The sequence below is a fragment of the Argopecten irradians genome, chromosome 12 (assembly GCF_041381155.1).
Source record: "Argopecten irradians isolate NY chromosome 12, Ai_NY, whole genome shotgun sequence".
Classification (NCBI taxonomy): Eukaryota; Metazoa; Mollusca; class Bivalvia; order Pectinida; family Pectinidae; genus Argopecten; species Argopecten irradians.
The window spans coordinates 28296338-28315880 of NC_091145.1; the positions used below are offsets into that span (position 1 = coordinate 28296338).

At 33.5% G+C, this 19543-nt stretch overlaps 1 pseudogene; it reads left to right on the plus strand.

Annotated features, from left to right (window-relative positions):
* The window catches only part of LOC138336790 (serine/threonine-protein kinase TBK1-like), a 41551-nt pseudogene that overhangs the window by 4262 nt on the left and 17746 nt on the right, over window positions 1-19543 (plus strand).

Below are 19543 nucleotides of genomic sequence, written 5' to 3' on the forward strand. Positions count from 1 at the left end.
ATTATATAATGCATGATAAAGTTATGTTTTTTTCATCACTTGCATCAAGGTCTAGCAATGATTTTGAAGAATGGCCAACGTTCAGTAAACAACAGGCACTGATTAATAAATTACTATATATGCACAACAACATCTATTTTTTTAATTAAGTATGTAGCAAAACTAAAAAACACATGGTGGTTTAATGATATAAGCCATCAGAGTTAATACAAGTTTTGATGCAAGAAATACCTTCAAAAAGTTTTAATTCCAGCCAAGATCATTTTGTTCATTACTTTATTTTTTTAAATTGTTAAAAACTGGTGGGTTTTTTTTTATCAAATTTTAATATTTGCATTACGAATAAAAACCAAACAGATTGAATTTTTCGCTAAATTTTGTAACAGTTATACTCTAGTCTTTGGCCAAATTATTTTGTCTTTAGTTGAGTGTCAGGATTGTTTTATGTTACAGCCCTCAGGAGTTCACGTACTTGGTATGGAGTACTGTCGTGCAGGAAGTGTCTATACACAACTTGATAAACCTGACAATACATTTGGATTTCCTGAAGAAGAATTTCTGCGAGTCTTTAATGATATTGGTAAGTAATTTTAATGGTAACCATTTAATTGCTATAGTACAAATGCAATTATTTCTGTTAAAATGCAAAGCCAACAATTCGCTAAGTAAATGGGTAAAAAACCAATGTCACAACAGCAACCTTTGAATTCATATGTCATCCAATAATTGTATGTGTGGGTACAGTACTTCGAAGTCTTTTTGAAGCGTTTTCGTCAAGTCAATTTAATGTTGCATTCATGATTACCTGATACATGTAGTTGCTTTCAATGAATACAGATCTACATGAAAGAAAAAATAATCTTTTAAGTGACTGTACCTTTCTGTTTGAAAGGAATGTTATATGTTTTTTAGGAGTGTCACGGTTAACCGAAAATACGGTTAAACCGAAAAATTCAACCGTACGGTTCGGTTCGGTACGATAATTCTAAGTTTCGGTTCGGTTCATTAAAAAAATAACTGTCCTATAATACCTGTAATTTACGTGTATAAACTGTATTGCAGATTATTTCATTGAAAATACGGCGAAGTTGTTTGTCAGAATCCCGAGAAATACACCTGTTGACCGACATATATGTGTAAACACGTGTGCAAGTTCAGTCATTCAGAAGATCGTTTTTTGCTGTCTGCGGACATGATTTTTCACATACATAATATCTAAATGATATATTTCACTAAATGTTTGATATCTTATAATTGATAATTTTTTATTATGTATTTTTCGATAACATTAATCCCGCAGAATATCGGCAGCTAAATCAAGCCGCCATTGTGTTGCCCGTAAACAATCATCGCGTTTTCCGTCGGCCAATATTCGTGAAATTAAACCATTTTACGATTGAACATGCACCTGGTACGTAATAATGTTTATCTCTATTATAATTCAAATGCAATAATACTTTTTAAAAACACTTTTTCTGGGATAATACCGATGTATTGATTTGCGGTAAAACTTACGATTTTCACATGTCAATCATCACATAATAATGCGTCATGAAGGATACGAGAAAAGTTTTAGTGACGAAAATAATGTATCATTTAAGGATAGGAGGACATATATCTCTCTGTGAGACTGATTAATGTGTCAATAGTACTGAAAGAGTTAAAAAGATAAGAAAATGTTCAATTATGTTTTTTAAAGATGTTCCACTGCTGAGAGATCATAAATGATACTCAATATTTGAACAAAAATTGGTATTTAATCGTGTTATATGTCTAATTAAGACACAAAATGATATAGAATAATTAATGAATTTCTTTGCTGCATTGCACTTTTAGAACTTCAATGTATATAGGATATAGTGCTGTGGATTATTTTTCAGGGCGCAATAAATTATATGTTTTTAATTAGCAGTGAAATCTTGATTAAAAAAAAACCATTTGTTTAAGTGATATACCATCTCGTTAAATCTAGAAAGCAGAACTTGCTTTTGATAGAAAATAGACTTAAAAAAAGTGTAATTGAGATTTGCCTGAACCGAACCGAAAAAAACCGAAAACCGATCAAAAAAAAGTTGAAACCGAACCGAGCTGAAAAAAAAACATGAACCGTGTGACATCCCTAATGTTTTTTTTTATAGTAATGCAATACATGTATTCTGGTTTGTAATTTTCCAGCTCATGGCATGCACTATCTCAAACAAAAATGGAATCATACATCGTGATATAAAACCTGGAAATATAATGAAATTCATTGACGATGATGGCAGGTAAGGATACTTTACCTTATAGTATTGTTATACCCTTGGCAGTTCATAAAACTGATAATGCAATCTGCGCTTGGTAAGGTTACATATCTTACAAACATGAAACAGTAGGGAAAACGGAGGTCATTGTGATACATCATATACATTATACTACTAATTAAAGGATATATGGGAAAATGGCAATTGGATAAACATCTTGGGCTTACCAAATCTCAAGGTTCAAGATCACAAGATTGATGTAACAATTGTACACTGAGGATGAATCACACAGCCATGTGCTTCTTACGTGAATGGGGTTTTTCACATTTCTGGTAAATCTTTTTTGCCAAAATGTTTGAACAGAATGTTCAGCCAAGCTGTTTAAATCAAACGCTTTACTGATATAGACGGGTTATGTTAAGGCTAGCCAGGCTGTACGTTGCTTATATGGAAGATAACTATTGTTGGCGTAAAACATGTTGACTGACTTCTACAAAGTACAAAGTATGATTTTATCATGGATACGTGCTGATACCTAGTATACGTATAGTTCAAAAGTTAAATGCATGAAATTAAGTTACTGCCATCAGGAAATGCCAACTGTGTGAACAGTGAACCGGATAACTGGCTATTATTATTCCAATAATGGTTTCCTTTGAAGTCACGTTTTAAGGATCATTTGAGACAGTTAGTTGCTCTCATCTTAATTTATGCATTGATTCTAAAATTGAAAGATTGAGTACTCTCTTTCTCTCAAAAAACATTTAGATTTTAAAACACGTAAGTGCATGCATGGCTATAAATAAACTCTGTCTAAATTAAGTCATAGGTAGCTACACATATTGTGCATCCTCATTACTTACTCGTTGTGTAACCTCTATTTCTTGTCAGGAAATGGTAAAAAATGTTTATGGTCATTATAGGTCATATCAGCTAGGTTCTAGGAACTGGACTTCAGTTCAACCTCAAACGCAAACGACTTAAAAGATAGGATTGATTATCTTTTGACGTCATACTTTGTATTTGATTGATTATCTACTGACGTCAAGCTATTTGGGTGTGTTAAATATGTCTCAATAGGCAATCACTCAATTATGAATTGTGTTTGGACTCTGGACTTTTCACTAATATAACAAAGGTGGGGTTAGAACCTTTATTTGATAAAGAAAGCTGGGTTGTAAAAGAATTTTTAGCATTTTGTTTAGGCTAATTACGGTATACAGTAGTGATCTCATATTCCTATTGTAATTTGTTTAATTCTTATTCTTTTGTTGCCAGCTTTGTTAATAAGAATTTTTCTGAATCAAGTATAATTGTTTTATTCAGATGTGTGAGTTATAACAATATTGGATCAGCTTTGGGGTATACAGAGTAAAACGTTTATATAGCTTTAATGTATTTAACATTCTGTAAGAACATGTAATAATCACACTTACTGTGTAATATGTGTAATGCGGATTTATAATGTCTTTGGTTCTTATCACATTTTTGTCTTTAACTCTGCTAAAACATACATTTCTCATATACTGTACATATGTGAAAGTATAAAGAGACATATGCCAGTGTCCATTATATTATGAAGGGTGTGTTCCTTAAAACCACAAATACTACAGTATTATGTAGTCGAGACCACACTATTAGATCTAACTGCTAACTATAGGTATATACATATCATGTATACAGAATGTATGACAGGATCACACAAAAGACACCTCCACTCCCTATCTAAATGCAGTGATTATATTAAGTGTCTGGTCTGTCTATAAAACAACCAATATGCACCAAAGTCTATGTGGTTGTATACGTATCAAATTGTGCTCTTTTCTAATAAGATGTCTAAAGTGTTAGTACTTCCTTGCAGTCGCCCATCACGGTTGAAATATCAGAAATAAAAAAAAATGCTTTGTTCAGATTAAAAACTATTTAGTACAGAGTGTTTGTAGTTAAATGGCTAATAGAGCTCTAAGAGTTAAAATACTAACATGAAATAGTAGATGTCATTGTGAAATGACACTGTCACTCCGTATTTAAATGCAGTGATTATATTCTGTATACAGACTGTTGCAACTGTCACTCCCTACACAAATGCAGTGATTATATTTCATTACAAAATCGTCATACAATTTATACCATATTTATCCAACTGCAAACTCTCCATTCTCAATATGGTAACATTGGTTCTCTAGGAGAAACATCGTTGGTCCTGTAGTACATGTATAATCTGTGTAATTAACTTTAGATAGTAGTAACATAGTACAATATGCTGATCATGTACCTGCAAGGAAAGTGTGTAAAGATTATATGACAATCAAACCTGTCTATAAGGTTGAAGGAGCAAAGGGAAAATGGTCATTATAGCCAAATGTTCTTTGTACACAGGTAAAATGGTGTGAAAAGTCATTTGGGTCCTGTAAAGAGTGGTCTTATTAAGCAGGTGGTCTTTGTACAGGAGTGGTTTCTATAGCAGGTTTATGTACCTCATTATGTTCTGTGACTCAACACAACTCGAGCCGTGATGGCAGAGTGGTTAAGATGTCCAGACATATTGCCACAAGCCCTTTCACCTCTGGGATGTGGGGCAGTTGCCAGGTACAGTACTGACTGCTGGTCGATGGTATTTCTCTGGATACTCCGGCTTTCTTCCACCAACAAACCTGGCATGTCCTTACATGACCATGGCTGTTATTATTACATTAAGCTAATAAAACCCAATCCCAAGGTATTGTGACTTAAAAACTGATGTAACACAAAGGAACTTACACAAAGCAACTTACACAAAAGAACTTTGAGATGTTACATAGGTTTGGAATTCGTGCAAGACTTTGTTTATTTTATCTTAAATCATTCCAATTGCTTTGAAATTTTTAAAGAAATACTATAGGTAAATACCACAGTAATGTGTTAGATCTGGTATTTCCTGTGAGCATGGTCATTCCTGCACCCTTTTTAATGTTGATTGAAAGACATTTTTAGACCAGAATATAAATAGTACAGTAGTAAGGAAGAATGACTGAAAAGTAATACGACACTTCCTCTAATTAACTCTTCTGATCACCCATGGAGACACATTTAGACTCTCCTAAATCAAGGATTAGAACTGAAAAATATTTATTTAGAAAATAAAAAATATCAATTTTAAAGTTTAAAGCTACATAAGTTTTAATATTTTAATATGAAAGTGTTAAGGATATTTTCATGTATGATCATGTGTAAACAGAACTTTGATCCAGTTTAAGCTGTTTTAAGTCAGTGGTACTCACATATTGTTTATTATTTGTAACTATGGTATTTACGCAACTTGTCCAGCCTTTGTCTAGACAAGTAGTCACAAGTTCATTTGTCAGCATGTAAACAATATACGAACAATGTCAAGAGCATAATGTATTGTTACCTCACATTGCGACGTCATTTTAAGTTTATTATACCAAGGTCGTATAAATTAAACGCTGCAAAAGGATCATCTGATTGTAACTCTCTACTGACTGATAAAGTTAAATTGTATTTCCTGTAATTTCCACTTAAACAAATTGCTGCAAAACATACAATATGTGAATATGGATGATATAATATTATGCTTCAGATCCATAAAAGCACCAACACATTATTCAGATAGACGGAAGGGATGTCATGCATTTTAAAAGCAGACACAGATCAACGTCATGTTTACAATAAAAACTTTTATGTGACTGACATTGATGATACCTGTATAGATCGAAACAACCGGAGTCGTATCATGTGGCCAACATTAGCAATACCCATACAGATCGGAATAGATCGGAACAGCTTGGAGACTTCCAAGCTATTTTAAATGTGTACCGGTAATCAATATTTATATTAATTATTTAATTTCTTTGTGAATATTAACTTTATATAAATCTGTAAATATGGAAAGTTTAAAACTTCAAGAGGCAAAGAAAAATATATAGAATACTTTAAATGCTTTTTCTATCACAAAAAAGAGCAAGTCATAGACCGTACAACTTAAATTATATATTAACACTGAATAATATAAATTCACTGAAACAACAGGAAAATACTGAACAAATGATGGTTTGCATTCTATCCCTATATACTAGTGTACAGGGCAGTGGTTGAATTTTGTGCTGTTTCCTGTGTTTAAAGTGGAATTTTTACTATTGCTTTTTCCAAGAAGACAGAGATTTCTGAGAATTAAATAAGATCTGTTTAAATAAAGATAAACCTGTTTAATGTGCATTTCCTGTCATTTAATCTTCAAATGTCAATAAGCCAATACTAGCCTGGGCATGTACAACAGCAGTAGATCCATGTGGGCTATTTAAAAGTTGATATCCTGTAATGTATATCTGTATTACAATATTTACATAGTAACCTGAACAATGCTCTGATATTAAAATACTTTTTGTGATAACCAAACCACATGGTCCATTTTTTTTATCAAATTTCACAAAATATAATAGTGCAGCTGTGATGAAGTCTTATATGTAATTTCATGAGGAACTATATAACTTTTAGTAATCAATGATGTATAAATACAGCTGTTCATAACAATTTCATTTTTTTTTTCTTTTTAAATATCAGTTAGGCCTTTAAATTAGAATTTCAGTAAATGCTGAATGGTTTTAATGATCTGGCTATTGTACCCTAACTTCCTCTTCAAACATAATAAAGACCCACTTGTTTCTGTGGTATTTGGAGATAACAAGAGATGTATTTGAGTATTCCGTCTTTGCATATTACAGAGTTAGCTCCCTTGCGGGTAGGTATTGATTGTTACGTCATTATTTTGTGAGCGCAATTCACGTCATTTTCTCCGAAAAGTATGACGTTACGCTCGCAAACACATTATGTCACAGTCAATACCTACCCGCAAGTGTAGATAACTCTGTAATATGCAAATTCGGAATTGCATCCACAGTGACACCATTGTAAAATGAAACTCTAAATTGAAAAGAACTTTGTTTGCATTTGACCTGTTAACACATGTTTTATAAGTTAGTTTTAGTTAAAACTTGAAATCTAAAAATTCATTTTGCATTGTATTCACCGAAAAATTAAAGTATTCAATACTATTGTGGGTTGTGTTTAATGCTATTTTTTTTTTTACCATGTATGCCAGGTATACCAACATACATGTAGTTAACATATGGCGTACTGTACATATCATGCAGATAAAGAGTTGGAGATATGAAGTAATTCTGAGATTCACTGCAGTTACTAAGGTCAAAGTGACCTTGACCTCATGAGTGTCAAAGGTCAAATATGCTCTCAGTGTAAAAGGTCTGAATAATTTATTAAAATCAGTTTGAAAGTTTAAAATCACATTGTACTGGAATTCTACGTATTGAAATAATGCCACGTATATCCTATATTTTCACTGGTCAAAACTTATAAGATTGTTTTTCATTTTAAGGATTAAAATAAAATTTTATTGAGAAATTTCAGAACCTATGGAGGAAAATCTGTTTTGCATAGGCATCCTGTTATTTTATAGGTAACATTTTTAACCTTATCATTTTCCAGGGGAATAATGAAAATATCATCCACCAAAATTTATATCAAGCAGTATCTATGCAAGATAGAATGAACAAATGGCCTTATCAATATGTTAACAAGTGACCAACCTTTTAAACCAATACCAGGAAATTCTTTTATCAGCAAAAATTGCTTTGTTAACAGGATGCAATTTTATACTTTTAATTAAATCTTGTAATATCCGGATGTGTGTGAAGTAGCATCTGCTCTGCACATGGTAGGGCATAAGTGTAAACCAGACTTATTTTTTCCGCTGACTTGATTTCACATTTTAATGCAGTCTTTTTTACTACCCATGGTATGACTTTGATAAAGACTATAGGACTTTAACTACCGGTAAATCCAATTAAGAAACCTTGAAAGAACACCATGTCTATTGTATATCACTTTCCATACTTTGCATTCTTTCCGGATTCTGTTCCGGAGGTAGATATTAGTCTCACCCCTGGAAGTTTTTGAGAAAATGCTGGACAAAATGTGTAGTTGTTGTGTTAATTTATTTAATTTAATCATGCTTAAAAGGTTAGTGTAATCATTGAAACTTACTAAGGAATAATCTTATGAATGATCTAAAACGTGCATCAATATTTCATTTTGATATTGTTATCTGAAGCAAAGGTGCATCAAAATTGCCATTTTGTTTATGGTCATGAATTCTGTTTGATTTACCATTTTATTCCTCTACCATTAAAACAATTTACAATTACATGGTCAAAATAAATATTTATGCAGCATCCAGATTTGAATATACATGTAATGGGAAATTTATTGTGAAGAAAGAATTAAATGATGCTCAAATGGAGTTAATCATTATCCTATTCTTTGCTGTCTTTGGAAGTTCGTTCTCCTCAGTTAAAAACTTTTTGGCAGTTTACTGTTATGGAGAATATGTCTTGATGTGATTAAGTAACATATAGTTTGGTTTATGAATTTAGTTTAGATATATGAAGACCTTAGTAGTATTTGCCTTGTGAGAAAGTCTCAGATTGCTGGCAGAACTAGTTTCATATGGAGAAACTTAGGTCTTATAAATTTTCTGTTTTGTTTGATACCTGTTTACTACTTACAAATCTATGTAACACTGCTGATTGACAGATTTTAAATTATTACGATATCACCAATACCTTAAATTATCTTTCCAGTATATGGTCATGGGGTTGCAGTTCAACTTATTGTTATATTTTTTAGCTCGATCTACAAACTGACTGATTTTGGAGCTGCCAAGAAAGTAGACGAGGAAGAAGAATTCACTTCAATCTATGGCACAGAGGAATATCTGGTGAGTCAATGACGAATGAAATCAGGTCAGATGACCTATTGTCATCATGCACCGTCTGTTGTCGTGCGCCGTCCGCCGTGCGTAAACTTTTCATTCAAACTACTTCTTCTCAATACCCGTAAGGCCCAAAGTACTCATATTTGGCCTGTAGCATGCTGAGATGAAGGGCTATCAAAGTTGTGAAAATAAATGACCTTGACCTACTTTCAAAGTCACAGGGGTCAAATAGGCTAAAATCTTTGAATGACTTCTTCTTACTAACCGAAAGGTCCAGGGTACTCATATTTGGCCTGTAGCATGCTGGGATGAAGGGCTACAAAAGATTTGAAAATGAATGACCTTGACGTACTTTCAATGTCACAGGGGGAAAAATAGGCTAAAATATTTGAACGACTTCTTCTTACAAACCGAAAGGTTCAGGGTACTCATATTTGGCCTGTAGCATGCTGGGATAAAGGGCTACCAAAGTTGTAAAAATGAATGACCTTGACCTACTTTCAAGGTCATAAGAGTCAAATTGACTAAAAATTTTGAATGACTTCTTCTAACTAACCGAAAGGTTCAGGGTTCTCATATTTGGTCTGTAGCATGCTGGGATAAAGGGCTACAAAAGTTGTGAAAATGAATGACCTTGACTTACTTTCAAGGTTACAGGGGGTCAAATAGGCTAAAATATTTGAGTGACTTCTTCTAACTAACTGAAAGGTTCAGAGTACTCATATTTGGTCTATAGTATGCTGGGATGAAGGGCTACCAAAGTTGTGAAAATGAATGACCTTGACCTACGTTCAAGGTCACAAGGGTCAACGAGGCTAAATTCTTTAAACGACTACTGAGATAATGGACTACCATAATTATAAAAATGAATGACCTTGACCTTCTTTCAAGGTCACAAGGGTCAATTAGGCAAAAATCTTTTAACTACTTCTTTTAATTAGCCGAAAAGTCCCGGGTATTCATATTTAGCCAGTAGCATGCTGAGATAAAGGACTACCAAAGTTGTGGAAATTAATGACCTTGACCTACTTTTAAGGTCAGGAGAGTCAAATATTCCAAAATCTTGAATTTTGAACTACTTCTCAAGTTCTACCGGTGTGATTTAGCTGAAACTTGCATGAAATTATCCTGACAGGGTCCCGACCAAGTGGTGTTATATTTTATGTCGATCCAAAATCCAAGATGGCTGCCACAGCCGCCATCTTGTTTAATCATGACACCATATCTAATTAATTTCCTATGCAGCTATTGCCAAGGTAGTCAGATGACCGTTAAGGCCCTTGGGCCTCTTGTTTTATTTAAAAGTCCTATAAATAAGCAGGACCATTTGACATACCAGGTTTAGAATGTGGGGGAAGCCAGAGTGCTGAGAGAAAAAAGGACAGAACTATGATCATGCACTACCCGTAAACTGTCCCACAGACCAGGCAACAATTATAATACAAACTCAGATGTGGAAGGCTAATGGTACCGTAATATGTCGTCAAGACATCTTAACCACTATCTATTCTTTGGCACAGTGTGCCATTGAGATCTGACAAACGTCCATATAAATGGTTCAGTATATGAGTGTGCCCATATATATATTCCCTAAGCAACTCCTGGTAAAGTGATATGAAGATCTGTAAGTGACTGGTGAAGGAAAAATAAATTGATGCTTTTGATATCTTACATCAACAAAATATATATAATCAGAAGAAACATGTACACATTTAATTTGCCAAGTTAAAAACACAACAAGCATGCAAGTTGAGAATTATGTTTTATAGTTTCTATGAAGTAATCAATCATGTAATCATATTGAATTAGCTGTAATTTTGAGACATTTATAGACATATAGCGGATTTTAGAATTAGATAATTGACAGATATTTAGCCAAGATGTAGACATATCTTTAAATCGTTACAGTGTAATTGGTTTCTCGAAAACACGTACTGTACAGTGTTATAGCACACCAATCACGTATCACTTAAGATAACTTTGTAATTACATGTCTAAAATTTGAATCAATTATTTATCTGATTTTATTATGCAATACAGGCCATGAAGAACATGGTTTTTCTTATATTCTATTTTTAATGTGAGTTGATAATGTATAACGCTGCACCCTGTATTTATTTAGAACGTGATCTGTGTGTGAGGTGATCATGTGATAACTTTGAGGGAATTTCGTAATAATGTACCAGTATATTGTGTTGCTAAGTCATGCTATATGTTAATGAGTAAAATCTATTTTTAATATCCCGATGATCAGATCTTTGAATTAGTTAAAGCAAGATATTATCTTTTAATCATTGAATAATTATTCATGCATTTACAATTATTTCTATTTCCAAATACAAAACCTCTAAATTTAATTTGTAGATGTTATCTTGTAAATATTAATGAATTTTTTAAATCATGTGTGAACAATTTCATACCACACTAATTAATCCGTAAAGGAATAAGGAGCATTCCTGTATCCAAGCCAACGTAACCTCAAATTTCATACCACACTAATTAATCATTAAAGGATAAAGACCAATTGGGATTTGGGAGTAAGCTGTATTTTATAAACAATGCGCAATTATAATTTATAAAGTTTTAGGTATAAAAACGGTAATGAATTTCTGAATAATCATATAGAAAATCAAGTCTGTTCAATTCTGAAAAAATATGGTTTTAATTGATAATCTGAAAGTATGTGAAAAAGTGATTTTCAACAATTACAATAATAACATTTGATAGAAATGTATAAAAATAAAATGCTGTAGAAAAAAGTCTAAAGGGCCAAAACCTGTGTGACAATTAGATGGTTATGATTATAATACTGTACTATGTATTTTTGAAAAAGGGATAGGGATTTATTTCTGTTTTCTGGGGGGGGGGGGGGGTATTCAAAAGGGCAGTTTACCAAATGGCAGTTTACCAAATGATACTGTATATATATAAATTTTTGAAGAAAAAAATTGTGCAATATATATTACAATTTACCGTTGATTAGTCCCACCTTCTGTTGATTATGACGTCACGAAACTCACGTCACATGATGACGCCATCATCACCGGATGGTGGGACTAATCGACGGTAAATTGTACTTTACCCACGTCGTTATTGGATCTCGAAACCCGGTATTAAGTGCCATTTGATTTTCTCCTTTTAAGTTCCTATTTGCTGTGGGTTGAATACACATTACCCATCCCTATAGTCAGCGTTCAAAATTAACGCCTGTCCGTCTGCCCATGATAGGCAACTTTATGGTCAGCCAGGCAATTTTTTCATGTAAGGGCTGGTCCTTTGACTGGCAACTTTTGGTCCAGATAGAGGATATACAAAACAAAAAAAATAGCAATGGAATTGTAGAATGGTTGAAAATGAAACTGTATAAAACAAATTTTTTGTGATATTCTGGTGTTGAGAACACACCATGCTAATCCGGATATACATGTATGTTGATATATTTTGTTTGTAAAATTATTACTTTGCTAGTAATTATATAATCTACAAGGTTGAACTGTAACTTTCTTAGGACCAGTAATTTTCAGTCAGGACCAGTAACTTTTAGGGTCAGTCGGTCCTTAGGACCAACAGGAAAAAAATCCTTAAGGGAGAACACTTCCTATAGTTTTATAGTGTCTACTGGTGCAGTCCACCTACATTAGCTATCAGTCCCAACCTGGTACCAGCATTACCAGTGTCAGCCACATGTGATTAAGATATTACACAGCAGTGAAGTGGTGCTGTAATGTCTAGACATGCAGTTGGATGGTACCATACATGCATTAGGCACAAGGTCAAACTGGTTTATCAGTGTCACTGACATGAACTATATTTATCTAAACATTAACTCTTGACACTCACCATATATCACCTAAGAAACCACCGCCAAGGTCACACTTGGTCAAGGTCAAAAGAGTGTGGGGGGGATCATATTTGTAGACAATCCGTTTGATAACATTTATCTATTAAATGAGGTCGCCATCTTAAATTTTTGAACTGTTTGTCATTGTTGTAATAGTTGTCAGTCAGACAGGTACGGTGGTAATAGCAAAATAGCATTGATAATAATAATGCAGAATATTATTTATAGTATTATTACAGTAACAAAACTGCAAGTCTTGATATTACATTCCAAGCTAAATTGTAAGTCTTGATTAAGCTTATATTACATTCCAAGCTAAGCTCCTTCTCCCCTACTTATACACTTGAAGAAAGTACTAGGTAGTTGGTGCGTAATGTACTCCATGAAAATAGTAAAATGTTGTTCTTTTGTAAGCATATCTCATTAAATGCTTAGTACATGTACATGTAAATACAATGTACCAATAATTTGTCCTGATCATGATGTTAAAAAACCCTATCTTATATCCATGTTAACTGTATGTTTTGTACATAATGTACATGGTCATGAAACAATTTGATAGACTTAGCCAATCAAATATGATGTAACATTTTGTAACATCATTTTTGATTGTCTAACTCTAAATCTAGATTTGTTTGGGACTCCAGACTGTTTCATGATCTTATACCATACAAAATATCCACATTATGGCCAGGAACTAAATTTACAAACTATTAGCGCTCAATGTGCTATAGATACCTAGTGTTTGAAATATATCATTATGTTTTGATATGGTATCCCTAGAAAGCCTGTTCTATGTTGGTATCTTTGATTGAAATTTCCATTCCAAGGAAGCCGGATGTTGTCCATAGTTACCAAAACGTTCCTTGTTTGTTCAATTTTGATCCTAACTACCGGTATACATTTTTTCAGAATTATGACATTCCTGTATGAATGATTCAGAGATATAATTCTGGGTGCTATAGATTTTTTGTGTCAGACAGGAACTTGTTTTAATTATCAGTATGCAGTACACTTGTACCATTGGTTATTTTATGTATCCGATGGGCCAATGAATGTCAAAGTATGCATAATGGTTGTACATTCATCGAGCAGACTGGTGCAGCATGACTCAGGGATTTTTTTTCTGCAACGCAATGCAGGCAGCAAAAATACAGTAAAATCTCCAATAAACATCTTTCCTTAGCCCGACTTGCGTTTGAGTTGTATTTAGGAAAGAATTATAATTGTTATATATAATAAACCCTCGATAATCCGGACACCTTCATAATCAGTCTTAACTGTTAGGATTACAAATTTTTCGGACAATCAAATTCTATGTTCGTAATACATGTATTACATTACAGTTATTTGTTCACCAACATTTCCATCCCAACTGAGAGTTTTCTGGACTAGAAGCGTTCCAATTATCAAGAGTCCACTATACATGCATAGTCATTTCTGAAAAAGAAAATTTCAAATATCGACTTAGAACTGAATATCCGTGTAATGGGACTAATTTATGTACCATGTGATACCTGATAACGTTTGTGCGGACTATTGTTTCTATTGTTGATGGAATGACATCAAATTATGATATACGGCACTTACGTCATTTCAGCAAGAAGATTACAAAGAGTTTAATATGTTCCATCACCACTGGAAATACTAGTCCCGTACGAACATTATCGGGTATCACGTGGTAAGTGAAATAGTCCCATTCTTATACTCCATGTGTTTTCCACAGGACCCTGACATGTACAATCAGGCAGTGTTAAGAAGACAGTTTAAAGATCATGGTCAAACCTTCACTGGTAACGTCGACATTTGGAGTCTGGGCGTCACACTCTATCATGTGGCAACAGGTCGACTTCCTTTCATGCCTCATGGTGGAAGATCCAACTCTCATACCATGTACGTTAAAGTGTTTATTTGGCTTTACGTCCCATTTACAGCCAAAGTCATATAAGTAAATATCAGATTTGGAACAGTGATCATGAGGAAAGCCAGAGTTCTTGGTGAAAATCTACTGATCTTTGATCTGTAAGTGGCAGCTGCCACATATGGGTTTTGAACTTTCAACCCAGAGGTGAAGAGCATGTGACTTGTTACATGTCGTAGCACCTTAATCATTTGATGATACCTGTCGGTAGACTTAATACATTCTGCAATACAGATGTACAGTTTCCCAAATAAAGACATATATCTTGAATCAGAAAATCTTTGAAAGATTATATGTTTGTATTTGTTTTACATCTTACACACAGTGATCTTCTGTCGAATTAAACATGAATTTTAAAACTTATAGCAAAATAGATATTCATTCTGTGATCTGTTGACTAGTATTTGTTAACATGTTGCTTATTTATTCTTCACATACAAGTAGATGATCTTTTTTTTTTAATTTCATAAAGGCATCGTATCACAAAAGAGAAGGAATCAGGTGTCATATCAGGTATCCAGCGCACAGCAGAGGGTCCAATTGAATACTCCAAGCAGCTTCCAAAAACCTGTGTCTTATCACCGTAAGTAAATTTAAAATCAGGTTCCAATTAAGAAATTGACAGTAATTGAGCATATAGAGAGCAACCAACTAAATGATTTTACATAGACCACAGTGTTAAACTTTGTTAAAGTTTTGTACTGTATTATTAAAACAAAGAAATATTAGTTAGGTATTGTGTTCTATAATTAAAGTCTAGGTTCTCATATAACACTAGATAGAAAAAAAAAGTTTGGGTCCTTCTGCTCAAACTCCAACCAGGGTAGCTTTATTGAAATCAGGCGCATTTTGCACTAAAATATCCGGAAATTCTAATGTTTTTACCTATTCATTATCAAAATTGATATTTTGAACCTAAATCTCAATATGAATTTCCAAATTGATATTATGGTTATCTAGGAATAATTACCTGTCAGAAAACATTTTTACTTTTGAAATTCATAATTAGCCAGCCAATCAGCGGCCGGGTTAAAATTCTATCCTGGGCTCAATCTTGTATACACAGGGGCCATTTCGAAGGTCTTTTTTTATTTAGTTGGTTGATCCCTATAGCAGAAATTAAAATTCTAATACTCACCTATGATGTAAAGTGTATTTCGGCTGTGTGTCAAATCTGTAATATGAATTTAATCGGTCAAGTGGTTTGTCCAGGACAGGGCTTCACCTTCGGACAGTCACCCGCAGAGTAATTCTGAAAACATGAAATGTTGAACTTACACACTGTGTTGATTAATTGCAAATTATGTATTAAATATTGAAATAGTATTAATGTTGTTTAAGTTAATTATTAGTTACATCATTAAACTTTCTGAATATAATGAAAAAATAGGAAAAGTCGCCAGCCAAGGGGAGATAATCCATTACATAATCAGGTACCCCTATAATATAGAAAATGTCAAGATTTTGGAAGAAAACCAGATATACCAAACCTTTTACATATTCAAATTTACCAGGAACATGGTTCCAGAGCCTTTCTGTTTAAAATAAACAAATTAAACAAAGATCAAACCTGTAATGAGCACAAAAGATGCATGTCTTTGTCCATGACTGGAATCTGTGCAACCAACACATATTTCCGGAAATCTTGAATGACCCTGAAACACCATTAATATGTTTCATTAAAGGAAAAAAATATTCACAAAATGGTATTTTACATCATTATAACATAAAATGCATACTTTTAATAAACTAATTAGCCCTAATATTACAATTAATCAGTACAATTAGTTAAATTAGCTTACCTGAGATGACTCCCCCCGCCACCCCCCACCACCACACCCCCCCCCCCCCTCCCACCAATGATACCTGGCAGGTCTAAATACCACACCCCAAACTAGACATTATGTAATACAATGTAATTGTCTCCCCTTAATGTTACCAATTTCAAATGTATAAGCTGTAACTTATGTTTTATACCTTTATGGCTCTCGGCACTCCAATATGGCAGAGATGACTGACCCCCCAATTTCTTGATTTGACCGCTAATTCCTGGTTCACCTAAACTGGAACATGCATACAGTTCTGTGAACTAAATTCTGACAACTGAGGAGACCATGCACCGCGCACCCATGTCATCGTACCCATCTGATGTTAAACGCACATGTCACACGTTTACAGCCGTGCTAATTACCTGAATCTACGTTATATGTACCATTAACATACTGGCCAATTCTAAATAAACTGCATGCATAGTCACAGTGACACATATTATTCTAAAACTTTGCGACTTACCTTTGTATCCATGGACTAGATTCACTGGTAACGTCGACATTTGGAGACCTGGACTCACACTCTATCTTGGCCAGGTTCCGTTCATGCTCTCTTGGTAGAGATCCAATTCTCATACCTACGTTAAAGTGTTTTTACATGCAGTAAATTAAAATTCTAATGTCCCATTTACAGGTGTTAAATATTGTAAAATAATCAAGATTTTGGTACTGAATCATGAGGAAAGCCAGAGTTCTTTAATCTACATCTGTAAGTGGCATGCCACCTATTGGGTTTTGAACTTTCTACCCAGAGGTGAAGAGCATGTGACCTTGTTACATGTCGTAGCATATAACTCTATGATACCTGTCGGTAGTTTGGGTACCTTCTGCTCAAACTCCATTTACCAAGGATGTACAGTTATTGAAATCAAAGGCATATATCTTGCATCTAAAATATCTTGAAAGATTATATGTTTGTATTTGTTTTTACCTACACACAGTTCTTCAAAAACATGATATTTTAAAACCTAAATCTCAATATGAATTTCCAAATTGATATTATGGTTATCTAGGAATAATTACACTGTCAGAAAACATTTTTACTTTTGAAATTCATAATTAGCCAGCCAATCAGCGGCCGGGTTAAAATTCTATCCTGGGCTCAATCTTGTATACACAGGGGCCATTTCGAAGGTCTTTTTTTATTTAGTTGGTTGTTGAGCATATACATACCCTGTTTGTGCTAGAGAATTTCCATTTGGTTCTCATAGACAATATCTGTTTCCTTGGCAACATGCCAGCTTTAGGGAAAACCCAAGGACTATATATAGAATTAAAGTTTAGGGAAAAACCCTAGACTATTTATGGAATTCAGTATCTAAGACGTCACGTGTAAGGGCAGATGTACCATGCAGGTGCTGATAATGAAAGGATACTTAAAGAATACAAAGTCTAGACAGATGAATTTTTTAATACTTCAGCATAAAGGTGTTGATAACAATATTATATATTTATACAGGTGTTGCTGTGCAGATGGTCATTATAATATAGGTGTAGGACATATTTTTAGATTTTTCATTTACAATGCTGTTCTGAAATCAGCTTTCATTATTGGAATATAAAATATACAGGTGTTGCTGTGCAGATGGTCATTATGATATAGGTGTAGGACATATTTTTAGATTTTTCATTTACAATGCTGTTCTGAAATCAGCTTTCATTATTGGAATATAAAATATAAAAGTCATAAATTGCTTTGAATTATTCCATAATGTATTATTTATCAGAGGGTTTATTTATTGTCCTCCAACTCATTTCAGTTTTTTTTTCTTAGGTACAAAATTATGCCTGATGTAAAATGAAAGTTGTAATTGCTAATACCACAGTTGGACAGTTGAGTGATGAGGGAGAGAGGGAACTACTGAGAATACATAAAAATCTATTGAAAATTAAAGGGCCACTACCTTTCTGAAACGGCTTTTAATTTTTAAAATAGGAATGTAAAACGAGATCAATAATTTTGTAGAGTCGCGGAAGTTATTAACTATACGTTTACTATAGCACACTTATCATCACCTTCAGAACTGTTTAATTAGAATAAATAAAATGTTAATTTTCATAACGCGGGTCGTTTCATGTTTCCCGCTGTCGTCCTAAATGCCGCACGGTAGTTGACTATCACTGCGCCAGACGGCAAAACAGCGAAATGAATCTCCACTGTTATCGTATATTAGACAGGAATTTTTGCATATGTTTGGTGTTGTAACCTCATCTTAAGCCATCGATATATATTTTCTTTTGTTATTAATGTTTTTTAAGAAACCTTTATTATTTTGCTCCGGAAAGGTAGTGGGCCTTTAAGTGTCTAAGGTATTCATATAAGTATTACATAGGTAATTAATAAATCTATATTAAACTAGATGAGTGTTTTGAATTTAGATCTGGCATCTATATATCAACCATACATCCAATGAGGAAGGTAGTTCAATGCTTATATTAACATTATCAACTCATAGTGGGGTCTCTGCATCAAAATTGTTAGAACAGGAAAACACTCCACAAGTTGGAACAGACATTTTGACGGTGATCAATTAACATTACCATGTCAACATAAGTGACATCATAATGTTCACATTTTGGGTGTCATTTATACCCTCATATACTTCACGTTGGCCTGGTTAGTTTATATTGATAGGGATTCATTCAAATTTTAAATTTGCCAATATTTGTCTTCGCGAATATGTTTTGAAATAAATATTTCAGAATTTAGAAAGCTTGCTGGTTTACAGAACACTGACTGACACTTCAAATTGTTGGTCGGGAATTCAAAGTTCAATATAATTATATACGTATTAGTAATAATTACAGACATAAATTTAGTCGCTCAGGGAGTTCAATATCTTCATATTACAGACAGAATACTGTCATTATTGTGTACTGTTTATACCACACATGTACAAAAACTAAAAAACAAAAAAA